This window comes from Elephas maximus, chromosome 13 (genome assembly GCF_024166365.1).
Source record: "Elephas maximus indicus isolate mEleMax1 chromosome 13, mEleMax1 primary haplotype, whole genome shotgun sequence".
In the NCBI taxonomy this organism is placed as follows: domain Eukaryota; kingdom Metazoa; phylum Chordata; class Mammalia; order Proboscidea; family Elephantidae; genus Elephas; species Elephas maximus.
The window spans coordinates 99,487,187-99,501,899 of NC_064831.1; positions in this window are offsets into that span (position 1 = coordinate 99,487,187).

Consider the following 14,713-nt stretch of genomic DNA (forward strand, 5'->3'; position numbering starts at 1 on the left):
TGGAGTTGTCCCTGCTCCAGACTCCAATACTATTGTCATTGTTCAGGCCCCACAATCTACTCACTAGGATATTTCTACAACCCCTTTATTGAAAGAACCCTATAAGTGCAGCATTTATTATAATTCTAATTACCACATTATCTCCAAATATTTTCTTCTCTCTATAATCAGTTTGCTAAACTACATAGAGTGTAGTAGGTTTTCTTTCATTTTTTCCAGAAAATTATTTAGAATTCTTTGAATTTTTGTGAAATTGAGGAAAGCTTATAGAGAAAAGAATGCAAAAGCAGAATTATTTAGAACAACGTGTAAGGACAGGTTATCATATTTAGAAACGCTTTCAGATTTACTTCTATAACACATTTTAGAAACTTACAGTTCTATGGATACATTTTTTGTTTTATTGATTTTCTTTTTATTTTAAGAATACAGAAGTCTGAAGTGTAGACAGTAAATATCTGCACATATCCCATATTTCTTCAAATTTTACTCATTGCTGACCATTATCCAAATCTTGGTGTCTTCTTTTGTAAGCACGTGTTATGCTTATAAAATACTCATGTGGATTCATTGCTTAAGAGTATATTTCTGTGTGTGTGCTTGTGTGAATACACATACAACTGTGATACTAGACAATGACTATAGAGAGAACTCTTTGATGACATAGTATTGTCACAGTCTGTTTTAAGGCTTTTATTTGGTTACAAAAATATCGGTATTATTTTACCCATTAAACAGTTACATAGGTTAGAATAACTTGTGCAGGTTCACAAAGGCCTTAAAAGGTATAGTCAGAACACTCAAGCCTGTCTTTCTTAATTCAGAGACCACTGTCTTCACCAGGTTTCTAGAGAACTCATTAAATTTGTCCAGTTTCTCATACAGTTTTCACAGTATTAGTTGTGGACAATTGTTTCCCTCCTGTCTCGCTCTTTCTTCCTTAAGGAATAGCCCAGAAGCAGAAATTGTGTTTAGAATGCAGCTCTATGTACCTGAGGGCTCCAAGAGTTAATTGGTAGGGATGGGCTTTAGGCCTGTTGCTTCCATTTGCTTTAGTCTTTTATTTTGGTGTCCTGCATCATTACTAAACATGTTATACCATCAGGACTTACACACAGAGTCATCTACACAACCACCACCCTGTAGAGTCCTGTTCTTGGAGTGGGGCTGAGAGTTCATAGGATTCAAAATGTGCGTCCCTCTGATACATTCTAGACATTGCACAAAATTGTGCGTAATTCAAGTGGTAACTTGTAAATATCTTAGCCTCATGTTAATAATAAAGTAAAAAGCATGTACTTCTGAGCTTCACAAATCTTTGAGCTTGAATGTGTTATCAACAGTGTAGATGGTCAGCTGGAAAAGGTAGCTGAAGAGACAAGTTGTTTAACTTTTTCTTCAGTGACGAGCCCAAGAACCCAGAGGCCCAGAAAAGCTCTCCCAGTATCACATTCTCTTCTGAAGGAAGTTTCCACCTGGGGGTCACAGAGGTTTGGTCACCAAGTCTGATGTGCAGTGAATGACATCATCCCTCTAGCACGCTAACAAGCTTCTCTATAAGGAAGTATGGATTTACCTGGGTTTTTCTTTCACTTTGATAGTTGTGTAGGTGATCAGCAATACTTGAAAGGAGCCCTACCAATGCAGCGACAGTGCGTTTTTTTCTCTGAAACAGCTTCATGTAAATCTCTTAGTCCATAGAGGTGGTAGATTTCCTCCTGTGGAATCTTTCAGGTCCTTATGACATTAAGTCTTAGGGTTTCTAGGGAAGAGAAAAGTCCTTTTAACTATTGAGCATGATTGTGAGAGGTACAGGACATGGTCTCTGCAGTGAGGAGAGATAAAAAATGAGCTCATGCAGGGTTTTAGCTCTCTGCATACAATTGATATTATCCAGGTGTGTTTTTAAGGCTTTATTTATACAATGATGACCAAGGTGAATTGGGAAAGATTCATGATGGAGTTGGTTTTTTTCAGACCCTCGTCCCAGGATGCATTGATGAACTTCCTCTGCACATGACCCATGATGCATTTTAGGTGAATGACAAAGGGACAATGAGGTTTGGGGGCTATATGCCTCATAGTACATGAGAAAGGGGGTAAGAGGAAAGGGTGTTTGTTTAGCCTAAGCTAGCCTGGCCATCCAGTTACGACCAAAAAACCAAACAAACAAACCAGTTACTGTCAAGTCAATTTCGATTCATAGTGACCCTATTGGACAGAGTAGATTTGCCCCACAGGGTTTCCAAGGCTGGAATCTTTATGGAAGCAGACTGCCGTATCTTTCACCCATGGAGGGGTTGGTGGGTTCAAACTACCAAACTTTCAGTTAGCAGCTGAGTGCCTAACCACTGTGCCAGCAAGGTTCTTTTTTTCTGCTACTAAATTTTGTTTAAATTTAAACAGCATAGCCATCCTTTGACCAAGGTGTGTGGCCAGAAAGAGCATTCTTTCCCTTCTACCTACAAGATTAATTTTGTAATCCTGAATTTTCTGAAAAACGATGCAGCAGGTTAAAAGATACCAGGAGAAACTACCTCTCCTGGGGTACACACTTTTACAATTAAGCAGTCATAGAGACAGTGGGAAGTGAAACTCACACAGGAAAGCAGCCACTTTCCTTCAGTCTACCCTCTCAATCTAAGATTTTGGAGCTTTTATTTTAGTCTATTTGACTGTCATATGCCCAGCAGCCTCTTCATATGAGGAGGCATAGGCTGGTAGCCCTCTCTCTCTTAATGACCTTGACAGCCACTTTTTGGTGTATCAAAAAGGAGGGTTATAACACATTTAATCAGTCCTACAATTGTAACTCCCAACAGGATCAGTAAGCCTATCTGGAGACTTGAATACAACCACGTTCCCCATCTAGCTGGTAGTCAGGTGAACAGTTCTTGTAATAGGCAGCTTGCGCTCTTTGCCTGGCCAGCGTTTGGGCCTCAACCTTTTCTTGGTGTATTTTATGGTATCTGTCATTGTTACTGCAATTTTGTGAGTTACAGCTGCCTGCAGCAAACAGCCAGTTCTTGAGACAGGGATAAGGTGGGTAGCAAGCACTTTACTATATATGTCGATATATAGGACACAGAGGGGAATGATCCCCTCCTAAACCTGTGTCCTCGAACTGGAGGCACAGGTGGGGTTTTACAGGAAACGGGACATGGGTTTCAGGAACTTGTGGAATGTCTATGTGGCTTCGGTGGTAATGTCTCAAACATATTGATCTTTTCCTGTCATTCTCTCATCAGCCCAGGGGGTAACTGGCACCATTCTGGTTCCTGGCCACAAGACTGGTGCATTGTTCTATCTGATAGGCTTATGTTGTTATCATTTGTTTTTCCATGGTCCTAAGGGAAACATGGGTAAGGGAAACATTGGTTAACTTTTAACTTTTAGAGGAACTAAACAGCAAAATCATACTTGGAGATAGAGACAGGCTAGGGAAGGAAATATGGCGCAGGTTCTGTTCAAGATATGACTGAACAGCTGGTTCCATCATTTACAAAAATATAGCGCTGTGACCCCACTGGAGTACAGACCCTGAAAGGCTAGTAGATAGCCTAAGGCCAGGTGATTTTGAAGAGAGAGCATATCTGTACTGCTTTTTTATTTAGTTTGTCTAATGCTCTTTTGATCTTATTGATGCCATTTTTTAGCTTTAGTGTAACCCATTTTAGAATTATTTGGAGGAGGATGATATAGCTCTCTACACAGGCAATGGAATCACTGGTTATAAGTAGCATGATTTTTACAGTAGAACACCCCATAAGTGTTCCTGTTGTGAATAGTTTGTTGTTGTTGTTTGTTTTTTTTTTAATTTTTATTGGGGCTGTATTTAAATGGGCTAAAGTTTGATTTCTTTTTTGACTTTTAATTTTTTTTTTGCACCAATTCCTGAATTGGCCTGCAGGGAATTGATAATGTAAAGTTAAGGGTACTTGTGGCCCACCGAGGGGATTGGACAGCTTGCAAATAATGCAAATAAGGGGCATGGCAGACTATTGGGGATGGGACCATGCAAATAAGGACTACGGAACCCTAAAAAGGGGGCTGGTCAGTTTTGCCATCCTCCTAGGCTTAAAATGAACCATCCCAGAGGGAGAAAGGGGGGACCTCACTACCACCAAGAAGAAGAGAACCTCCTAGACCTAGGAGAAACAGAGAAAGAGCTGTAACACCGGAGATGGCACAAGATGGTGAGGAGTGGCAGAGAAATGGAGGCAGTAGAACCAAAAGACCAGTGAAAGATGGCACAGTGGGCTACCCAACCCATGGAGCAAGGCAGTTATAGTAGCTGTGCTGACCAAAGAATGAAAGACCTGAGTGCCTTTAGGCAGAAGGATTCCTGGAAAAGAGGGATGCCGCCAGGCACTTGCCAGTGAAGCTAGGCTTGCTGATCCACAAGTAAGGGGGCTGAGTGCCTTCAGGCCAAGGCTTGCTGGCAGAGTGAGGTAACTCCAGGTGCTTATTGGCAGATCTAAAGAGCTTTGTAACACTTGCCTGAGCAGTGCAGAGGCTGGGCTGAGGGGCTGAGGGCCAGAGAAAGGTATGCCTGCTGGCACTGCTGAGAAGAGTCTGTCCTGATGGAAAAACTGTATGCTGAATTGTAATCTGCTAATTCCCTAATAAACCCCATAACTGTAAGTACAGTTTTTGAGCTCTGTTCAGGCATTACAATAAATTATCAAACCTAGAGAGAAGTACAGAGCGCCATGGGAGGGACAGCTAATGTCAGAATTGGTAAAAATTTTGGAGGGTGGAAGTATATATGACCTCTACCTCATAGCAGACAGCCTGGGACTGTTAATGCTGATGGTGATTCTCTCTTTCCCTCTTGAATTTAGAGGAGGTCAGATGACCCTACCACACCACCATTTTTACAGACATCATCTTCTTCAGGCTCAGGGGACAGGGCCTCTGTGCAAACATGATCAGCCCTCTAGTTCCATGGATGTTTATCTTTGTGAGGGCTTTGGCCATGAGCGTCCACATGAGTGACAAATATTGTTTCTGTCTATTCAACCATCAGCTGCCATAGATCACTGCTCTAGATAGGAGTGGCTTTAACTTTCCAGTCCGTGTCCCCAGTGGCGTCACTAGGGGGGGAAGGCTGGGTGACAGATGACATCAACCCTAGTGAGGGCACTGCCTTCATGGCCTTTCCCGCAGCAGTGTCAGCCCACTGACCACTGCTGCTGCCACGGCAGCCACCACCATGGAGCCTGGGGTCATTTTGGTCTCACCCCCTGTGACAGTGTCAGGGGGTGTGGTCTGCAGCCCCCATTCCCTACCTTGCTGAGGAGGAGCTATGGGGAGCCAAAGGGGGGCAGGGCTGGGAGGTGCAGGGCTGCAGGGAACAATGCTGGCCTTGCGTGGATGGGGTGGGGGCCAGCCCGCTCCTCCCATCAGGGACATATTTGCTAGCTGGCCCTTCCCACCCCACATGGGGTGGGGGTGGGGTGACACCATGAGTTACCGCACTGGGTTACACCAACCCTAGTGATGCCACTGTGTGTCCCTCTAGGCTCTTGACCACAATGAGAGCCCATTGGCCACTGCCTAGAAATTAATGTAGATGTAAACAGGGGAGTCTGGAGAGGAGCACTGGGTTGTCATAGCCACAGTAAGTAACCCTTCCAGTTGGGCACTTTTTTCCTTTTTAGTTTGGCATAGATTTGTTCCATAAGCAGAGAGACTGCAGCCACTGCCCAATGCACCTCAAGTGCTTGAGCTTATCTGAGTCATCAGTAAACTATTGTTTTCCATTACAAGAGGCATCCTTAAGCTGTGATCCTCATTGTGGTATGGAGGATGACGTATTATGAAGGGTCTCATTTGAGTCCTATTCTCCAGTTGGAAAGTTGGCTACCAGCTTGTAGAGCCTGAACACTCCCTGGGGCCCAGTGCATCCCCAGTCTCGAATATATTATTTTTATTTAATAAGGCTCTTCTGAGGAGGGCGGGGCCAAGATGGCTGACTAGCTAGGTAGAAGCTACCTCAGATCCCTCTTGCAACAAAGACTCGGAAAAACAAGTGAATCGATCACATACATGACAATCCATGAACCCTGACCATCAAACACAGATCTAAAGAGTTGACCTGAGTGACAGAGACTGAGAACGAACAACCATGGGGAATCTGCGACTGTTTTCAGAGCCTGGAGCCAGCGTTCCAGTCAGGAAACCTTGGCGCCGGGCTTTGGACAGGGCGCAGGGGAGCTGAGCACGGCATCCTAAGATGGCGCAAACATGGGGCGCAGCCCTAGCCCCCTGAAGTGACCCCGGGGGAAGCCCAGCCAGTGCACGCAGGCAGCGCAGTGACGTGGCTGACAGGTGGAGAAGTCACTGGGAGGCAGCGACTGGTTTTGGAGCCGGGAGTGTGGTGTCCCAGCAGGGGAACCTTGGCGCTGGGCTTTGGACTGGGAGCGGAGGAACTGACCACGGCTTCTGAGACAGCACAGCAGGGGACACGGGCCTGACCCTTGGGCGCAATCTCTACCCAGCCAGCGCACACAGTCAACACTCCCCTCGGGAATCTACAAGATAAGTAACTTTGTCTATATTCCAGGGTCCTACTCTCTCCTGTTTATCTGAACCCTCCCCTCCCCTTCCCAGGAGGCTTCATTAATATTGGAATTTCCAGAGCCAGAGAGTGAACTATGCTGTGGTTTTTCTTTCTTTCTTTCTTTTTTTTTTTTTTTTTGGTCTTTTCCTAACCCATTCTCCTGGCCTGACAGAAGCAGCTACAAAAAACCCAGGGAACAAAAATCCTTCCCTAATTGGACTAAAAACACAGAACCAGCTCCAGCCAAGCGTATGTGATCCACAGTCTTGGGCTTTCATCCCTACAGGGAACAAGGTGGCTATTTTAATGCAAAGGCATTTCTGATAGGGATCTGACTGTAATTGTTTTAGCGGATTACTGGAAAGACAAGTTTCCCAGGTCTGATATCTCTGTGTATTCAACAGAGCCCTCACTGACCCACAACAGGGAACTGAGGGCTGAAGCTCCCCCCAGACCACCTAGCCTCCTGCCTTAGGGGTCTAAGGAGGGTTACACCTACCAATCTGTAGAGGTACTTGCATTGGGGGCCTAAGGTACAGCTGCAGAGCCCACCCACCAAAGTGCTTTAGGAATAGAGACACACCTCCCTCACTGGCACTTGAGGGAAACCTGTCAGCATCCTGCTCCCCCTGGAGTGTGAACCCCTGCTGCTACTAGAATCTGGTGTACACAACTATCACCACTACTTCTCTAGGTGGATAGGTGACAGTGTGCATCACACACTTGATGACCCAAAATCAGATTCTACTCAAGAATAGTGAATGGACTCTTAAGCTTATATATCTGGTAACAGCCCAAACCAGCTGGTAATAGGATATAAGTGAGTAAGTGAGTCAAGGGCTACAACAATCAAGACAGCGCAATCTAGTAGCCCATCTACATATATTGAAAGAAAACAAAACAAGATAAGACTCAGTGAGCAAATATAGAATAAATCACTACAGTATCTTAGTGATGGCTCGGAGACAGCCGTCGATATCAAACCACATAAAGAAGCAGACCATGATTGCTTCTACAAATCCCCAAACTAAGAATCAAAATCTTTCCCAAATGAAGATAAAAAAAAATTCCAGGATTGTAATGAAGATACAATCCTGGAATTGCCAGATGCAGAATATAAAAAACTAATTTACAGAATGCTTCAAGACATCAGGGATGACCTCAGAAATGAAATAAGGCAATCTGCAGAAAAAGCCAAGGAACACACTGATAAAGCAGTTGAAGAACTCAAAAAGATTATTCAAGAACATAGTGGAAAAATTAATAAGTTGCAAGAATCCATAGAAAGACAGCATTCAGAAATCCAAAAGATGAACAATGAAATTACAGAATTAGACAATGCAATAGGAAGTCAAAGGAGCAGACTCAAGCAATTGGACTGCAGGGTGGGAGATCTGGAGGACCAGGGAATTGACACCAATATAGCTGAAAAAAAAATCAGATAAAAGAATTAAAAAAAATGAAGAAACCCTAAGAATCATGTGAGACTCTATCAAGAAGAATAACTTCTGTGTGAACAGGGAGGGATAACAGAAAACACAGAGAGAATAGCTGAAGATCTGTTGGCAGAAAACTTCCCTGACATCATGAAAGACGAAAGGATATCTATCCAAGATGCTTATCGAACCCCATTTAAGATTGATCCAAAAAGAAAATCACCAAGACATATTATCATCAAACTTGCCAAAACCAAAGATAAACCGAAAATTTTAAAAGCAGCCAGGGATAAAACAAAGGTCTCCTACAAAGGAGAATCAATAAGAATAAGTTCAGACTACTCAGCAGAAACCATGCAGTCAAGAAGGCAATGGGATGACATATATAGTGCACTGAAGGAGAAAAACTGCCAGCCAAGGATCATATATCCAGCAAAACTCTCTCTGAAATATGAAGGCGAAATTAAAACATTTACAGATAAACACAAGCTTAGAGAATTTGCAAAACCAAAGCTACAAGAAATACTAAAGGAAATTGTTTGGTCAGAAAACCAATAATATCAGATACCAGCACAACACAAGGTCACAGAACAGAACATCCTGATATCAAGTCAAATAGGGAAATCACAAAAACAAATTAAGATTAATTTTAAAAAGAAAAAAGTGCTCAAAACAGGGAATCATTGAAGTCAATGTGTAAAAGATCACAATAATCAAAAAGAGGGACTAAATACAGGTGGCATAGAACTGCCATATGGAGAGGGATACAAGGCGATATAGGACAATACAAGTTAGGTTTTTACTTAGAAAAATAGGGGTAAATATTAAGGTAACCACAAAGAGGTATAGCAACGCCATAACTCAAAATAAAAACCAAGAAAAACATAACGAGTCAGCAAACAGAAAGTCAAATACTATGAAAATGAGGAACACACAATTTACGAAGAAAAAGTCTCAGCACAAAAAAGTAAGTGGAAAAATGAAATTGTCAACAACACACATAAAAAAGATTCAAAATGACAGCACGTACTTATCTATAATTACGCTGAATGTAAATGGACTAAATGCACCAATAAGGCTCTTCTGTTGAGCTCCTCCAGGGTGGGAAGCTGGACCCCTCATTACCCAGCAAACGATCAGGATCTCTGGGTACGTAAGTACCTCTGGGAGCACTGGTGGTGCCAAAGGTTAAGCATTAGGCTACTAACCAAAAAGGTCAAAGTTTGAATCCACCATCCTCCTTGGCACCCCAATGGGGCAGTTCTACTCTGTCCTATATGGTTGCTATGAGCCAGAGTCAACTCCATTCAATGTTTTTTGTTTGTTTCAGTAGCTCCATCCATGAATAATGCATTCAATATCAATGAGAGTCCAATAGCACACAAGTAATTGCCTCTCGAAAGGGGTGTATTGAGCAGCTGCCTTTGGTAATTTTCGGGTCCATAAACTCAAAAGCTGTTGGATATCAGTAGGGGGCTCTTTTGCCAGAGGTACCAATGAGCATGAGTCTGCGTGACCAATACCTGGAGCTCAAAGGGAGAGCCTGGTTCCAGGAGTCCCAATGGCAGGGCAATTGCTTCTGTTTTTTGTTTTTTTTTTTTTAAATCTTGGAGCGCTGGCTGCTGCTCCATATCGCATTGGAAGTGGCCTGTTTTTCTGGTCACTTGATATAAGAAAACCAATAAGAATTCACAAGTGGGAAATGCGCTGCCTCCAATAGGCAAAAAGGCCAAAGAGTTGTTGTGCACCCTTTTTGGTAGTGGGGGGCCTGAAGGCTAGTAACTTCTTCCAGACTGGGTTGGGAATTTGCCTCTGTGCTCTTGCCCATGTTTCCCAAAAAAAGGTTACCTACTTTGCTGGTCATGGAAATAGGCAAAAAGGCCAAAGAGTTGTGTATCCTTTTTAGTAGCAGGAGGCCTGAAGGCTAATAACTTCTTCCATACTGAGTCAGGAATTTGCCTCTGTGCTCTTGCACATTTATTTCCCAAAAAATGTTACCTTCTTTGCTGGCCATGGATTTTGTCTTGGTTCACAGTTCAGTTGTGGGTTTCCAGGGCCTTGAGCATTTTCTACAGGGCCATCACTACTGCAGAGCAGGCTTCTCTAACAAGCAGCACATCACCTATGTAGTGGAAACACTGCACCAATCTGGGCCATGTTACTCAGCCAAATCTGGCCCACCCACTGGTGACACATTGTGGGAGTGGGAGGGAGTTGAAGTGACCCTGGGAGAGCATTGTAAAGGTATAGTGTAGCCACCCCACATGAAGGCAAACTGATCTAGATTCTCTTCCTGGAGAGTCATGCAAAAGAAAGCATTTGCCAGGTCCACTGTAGCATAATATTCTCCTTCCAAAGCCATTATATTTTCAGTCACATTCACTGTATCAGGGACAGTGAGGGACCTCTGCTTTTAACCTGCGATGTCTACGGCAAGGTGTCAGGCTCTGCTGGCATTTTTGACCAGCTACACCAGGCTATTAAAGGGAGAGATATCTGCCTGTAAGACATAAGCAATAAGTAAGTCTTTTATTAGCAAAGTGATGTCCTCTTCTCTACCCAGTATTTGATATTGTTTCTCCCATAGCATCTTCCAGGGCTTGGGGACTTCCAGGGGCTGTCTGCTACTGACTCGTCCCACAATAACCCCCAGGATTTGCCTGGCTTGTAGAGCATATCCCCTCAGGCATCTGTGAGTACTGATTGTACACTGGTGCAGGAGATATATACCAGCCATGCATTTGGCCTAGAGAAACATGACTACTGGTGAATTGATAGTGTCCAAAGGCCCAACCCACAAGTGAGCAGTAACTTCCCTCCCCAAAACTTTCCTCAATGGCTGAAGACATTCAGCTTGACCTATTTCATTCTCCTTTCTATCTCCTGGAATAATAGTCACTTGAGCCCCTATTTCTAGCGGGGCCATATAGGTTTTCATACCTCCCCCAAGGTATGGGGCATAGGGTCTCTGCTTCCCGGGGGGAGCACAAGGGCCTTGGCCTCATCCCTATGTCTGTTTTAACTTAGATAAATAAGGATGTAGGGAAAAGGCAGGCCTATGCTCAGGGTATTCCTCACCCTTAGGTTCTCTAGCTCTCCTGCTGGACCAAGAGAGGCGCCAGCAAGTCCTCTGGCTCTTTGTGGACAGTCCTAACTTGAGAGGCCCATGTCACACCAGGAACATGCTATCCTGCCCGCAATGCCTTTACTTGCCCTGACCATCATGTATTTTTTTTCACATCTCTGGAGTTGGGAGGCCATCAATCTGACTTGTGTCTTCCCCTTGCTCTAACAACCACAAAAACAATGACTTGTTCATGGGGGCTCCAGCTGGGGTAGGAGTGGGGAATTGGCATGCCCATTTGCTCCATATCGGGCCCCTAGGACAAGATCCCCTAGTTGGTACGGCCATCACTTTCTTCTTTCCACGTGAAGGGTCTGATGACCTGTATACCAGGAGTATACCATATACCCTCTCAGTGACTTCTGCAATGGTGATTCTGGGACATAACAACATCATCAGTTTATCCCTCTACTGGGGATGCCCTTTTGCAATGAATTCATTAATACTCCTACAGGACAGCGGGGTATAATCTAACTCAAGAGTTCAGTGATCAGGGCTAAATACCTATTCACCCATTCCCACCTGACGCGGAGTAATCACTTCGTCTTCCTCAGTTTGCCAGGACTTCGTAGTAAGGCAAGGCAGATGCCCTAGCACAGAGTGGCAGGCCTTTATGTCATGCATAATCCACCTGAACAAGGGTTGTGGAAGGACTTCTCCTGCCAGCAGTGGCGGCTACTGCTGCCCAGGCTGCTGTAGTGCCAGAGCTCCTAGAGCCACTGAAGCTGTGCCAGCTGCCACTGCTCCAGCAAATAGAGGCTCTGGGACAGGCAGCTCAAGTTGTGAGAAAGTGTACTGCAAGGTAGGATTAGTAGTCAGTCTAACTCTAACTGGTTCATTGAAACTGTCTGTGCCCCCCATCATGGAGGCCATCAAACCAAGTTAAGAGATCCTCTCCTGCCCGTATCTATCCTTAATCTCCTGGATCCCTTTTTCAGTAAAAGTCTACACCTTGGTGTGTGATGTGGCTTGTCCATCTTCACCATTCCTGTTTCAAATATAATCACCGATCTAAGCTGATATTCCCCATCATCCCCTGCCCCAGCCTGGGTGGTCTGTATGTAAGTAAGCCCTGAGTGCCTGAGGAAACAGATATAAACCTTCATTAACCATGGAATAGTACAGCATGCTGTACATTCTCCAGCCTCCCTAAACTCAACATTCATCCAGCGCACCAATTCAGTCAGTTTACTGAGGATATATGAGTATCACATTTATCACCCACCTCCCACCAGAGTTGAGCAAGAGAATGTCCTAGTTCATCCATGTTCAAGCTGGACCTTCTGCTAAAATTGGGCCAAAATGCCATGTCAATTATTTACTTTTGCTACACAGTCGTGTACTCTCCACTAGCTGTACCAGAAGCTGTGGTGAACCCAGATGAAAAATCAGCTTGTGCAGGGCTGTAGCTCTCTGCAAACAATTGGTATTACCTAGTGGCATTTTTACAAGCTTTATTTATTTACACAGTGATTATGACCAAGATGAATTGGGTAAGATTCATCATGGGGGTCAGTTTTTTCAGAACCTCATCCCAGGGTGAGTTGATAAACCTCCTCTAAACATGCCCCGTGATGCACTGTAGGTAAAGAATGAAGAAACAAAGGGCTCTGAGGGCTATACACCTCATATCCATTATACCCATTGCCATCAGGTCAACCCTATAGGACAGAGTGGAACTGCTCTATAGGGTTTCCAAGGAGTGGTTGGTGGATTCAGACTGCCAAATTCTGGTTAACAGCCTCAGTTCTTAACAACTGTGCCTCCAGGGCTCCAACAGTGCATGGAAAAATGGAAAGGGGATTAGAGGAAGGGTCCTTTGTTCACCCACAGCTGGATTAGCCACTCTGTTACTAAAGTTTGTTTAAATTTATTATAAACCCAGTACCCAGTTTTTGTTCCTTTTCATTGTTCTTTCAGTGAAAGTTTACAAATAAATTCAGTTTCTCACACAAAAACTTATATACATCTTGCTACATACTCCCAATTGCTCTCCCCCTAATGAGACAGCCTGCTGCCTCCCTCCACTCTCTCTTTTCCTGTCCATTCCACCAGCTTCTAACCGCATCTACCCTCTCATCTCCCCTCCAGACAGGAGAGGCCAACACAGTTTCAAGTGTTCACCTGACTGAAGAACTCACTCCTCAACAGCATCTCTCTCCAACCCTTTGTTTAGTCCAACCCCTTGTTTAGTCCAACCCCTGTCTGAAGAGTTGGCTTTGGGAATGGTTCCTGTCCTGGGCCAATAGAAGGTCTTGGGGCCATGACCACCAGGGTCCTTCTAGCCTCAGTCAGACCACTAAGTCTGGTCTTTTTACAAGAATTTGGGTTTTGCATCCCACTGCTCTCCTGCTCCCTCAGTGGTTCTCTGTTATGTTCCCTGTCAGGGCAGTCATCAGTCGTAGCTGGGCACCATCTAGTTCTTCTGGTCTCAGGATGATGTAGTCTCTGGTTTATGTGTCCCTTTCTGTCTCTTGAGCTCATAATTACCTTGTGTCCTTGATGTTCTTCATTCTTCTTTGATCCAGGTGGGTTGAGACAAATTGATGCATCTTAGATGGCTGATGGCTACTTGTTAGCATTTAAGACCACAGACACCACTCTCCAAAGTGGGATGCAGAATGTTTTCTTATTAGATTTTATTATGCCAATTGACTTAGATGTCCCCTGAAACCATGGTCCCCAAACCCCTGCCCCTGCTACGCTGGCCTTCGAAGCGTTCAGTTCATTCAGGAAACTTCTTTGCTTTTCATTTAGTCCAATTGTGCTGACCTCACTTGTATTGTGTGTTGTCTTTCCCGTCACCTAAAGTAGTTCTTATCTACTATCTAATTAGTGAATACCCCTCTCCCACTCTCCCTCCCTCCCCTCTCTCTTAACCATCGAAGAATATTTTCTTCTCTGTTTAAACTATTTCTTGAGTTCTTATAATAGTGGTCTTATACTATATTTGTCCTCTTCCAACTGACTAATTTCACTCAGCATAATGCCTTCCAGATTCTTCCATGTTATGAAATGTTTCACAGATTCATCACTGGCCTTTATCGATGAGTAGTATTCCATCGTGTGACTATACCATAGTTTATTTATCCATTCATCTGTTGATGGGCACCTTGATTTCTTCCACTTTTTGCTGTTGTAAACAGTGCTGCAATAAACATGGGTGTGCCTATATCTGTTCATGAAAAGGCTCTTATTTCTCTAGGATATATTCCAAGGAGTGGGATTGCTGGATGGTATGGTAGTTCTATTTCTAGCTTTTTTTATTATTATTAACTTTTACTAAGCTTCAAGTGAAAGTTTACAAATCCAATCAGTCTGTCACATATAAGTTTACATACACCTTACTCCGTACTCCCACTTGCTCTCCCCCTATTGAGTCAACCCTTTCAATCTCTCCTTTCATGACAATTTTGCCAGCTTCCCTCTCTCTCTATCCTCCCATCCCCCCTCCAGACAAGAGTTGCCAACACAGTCTCAAGTGTCCACCTGATATAATTAGCTCACTCTTCATCAGCATCTCTCTCCCACCCGCTGACCAGTCCCTTTCATGTCTGATGAGTTGTCTTCGGGGACGGTTCCTGTCCT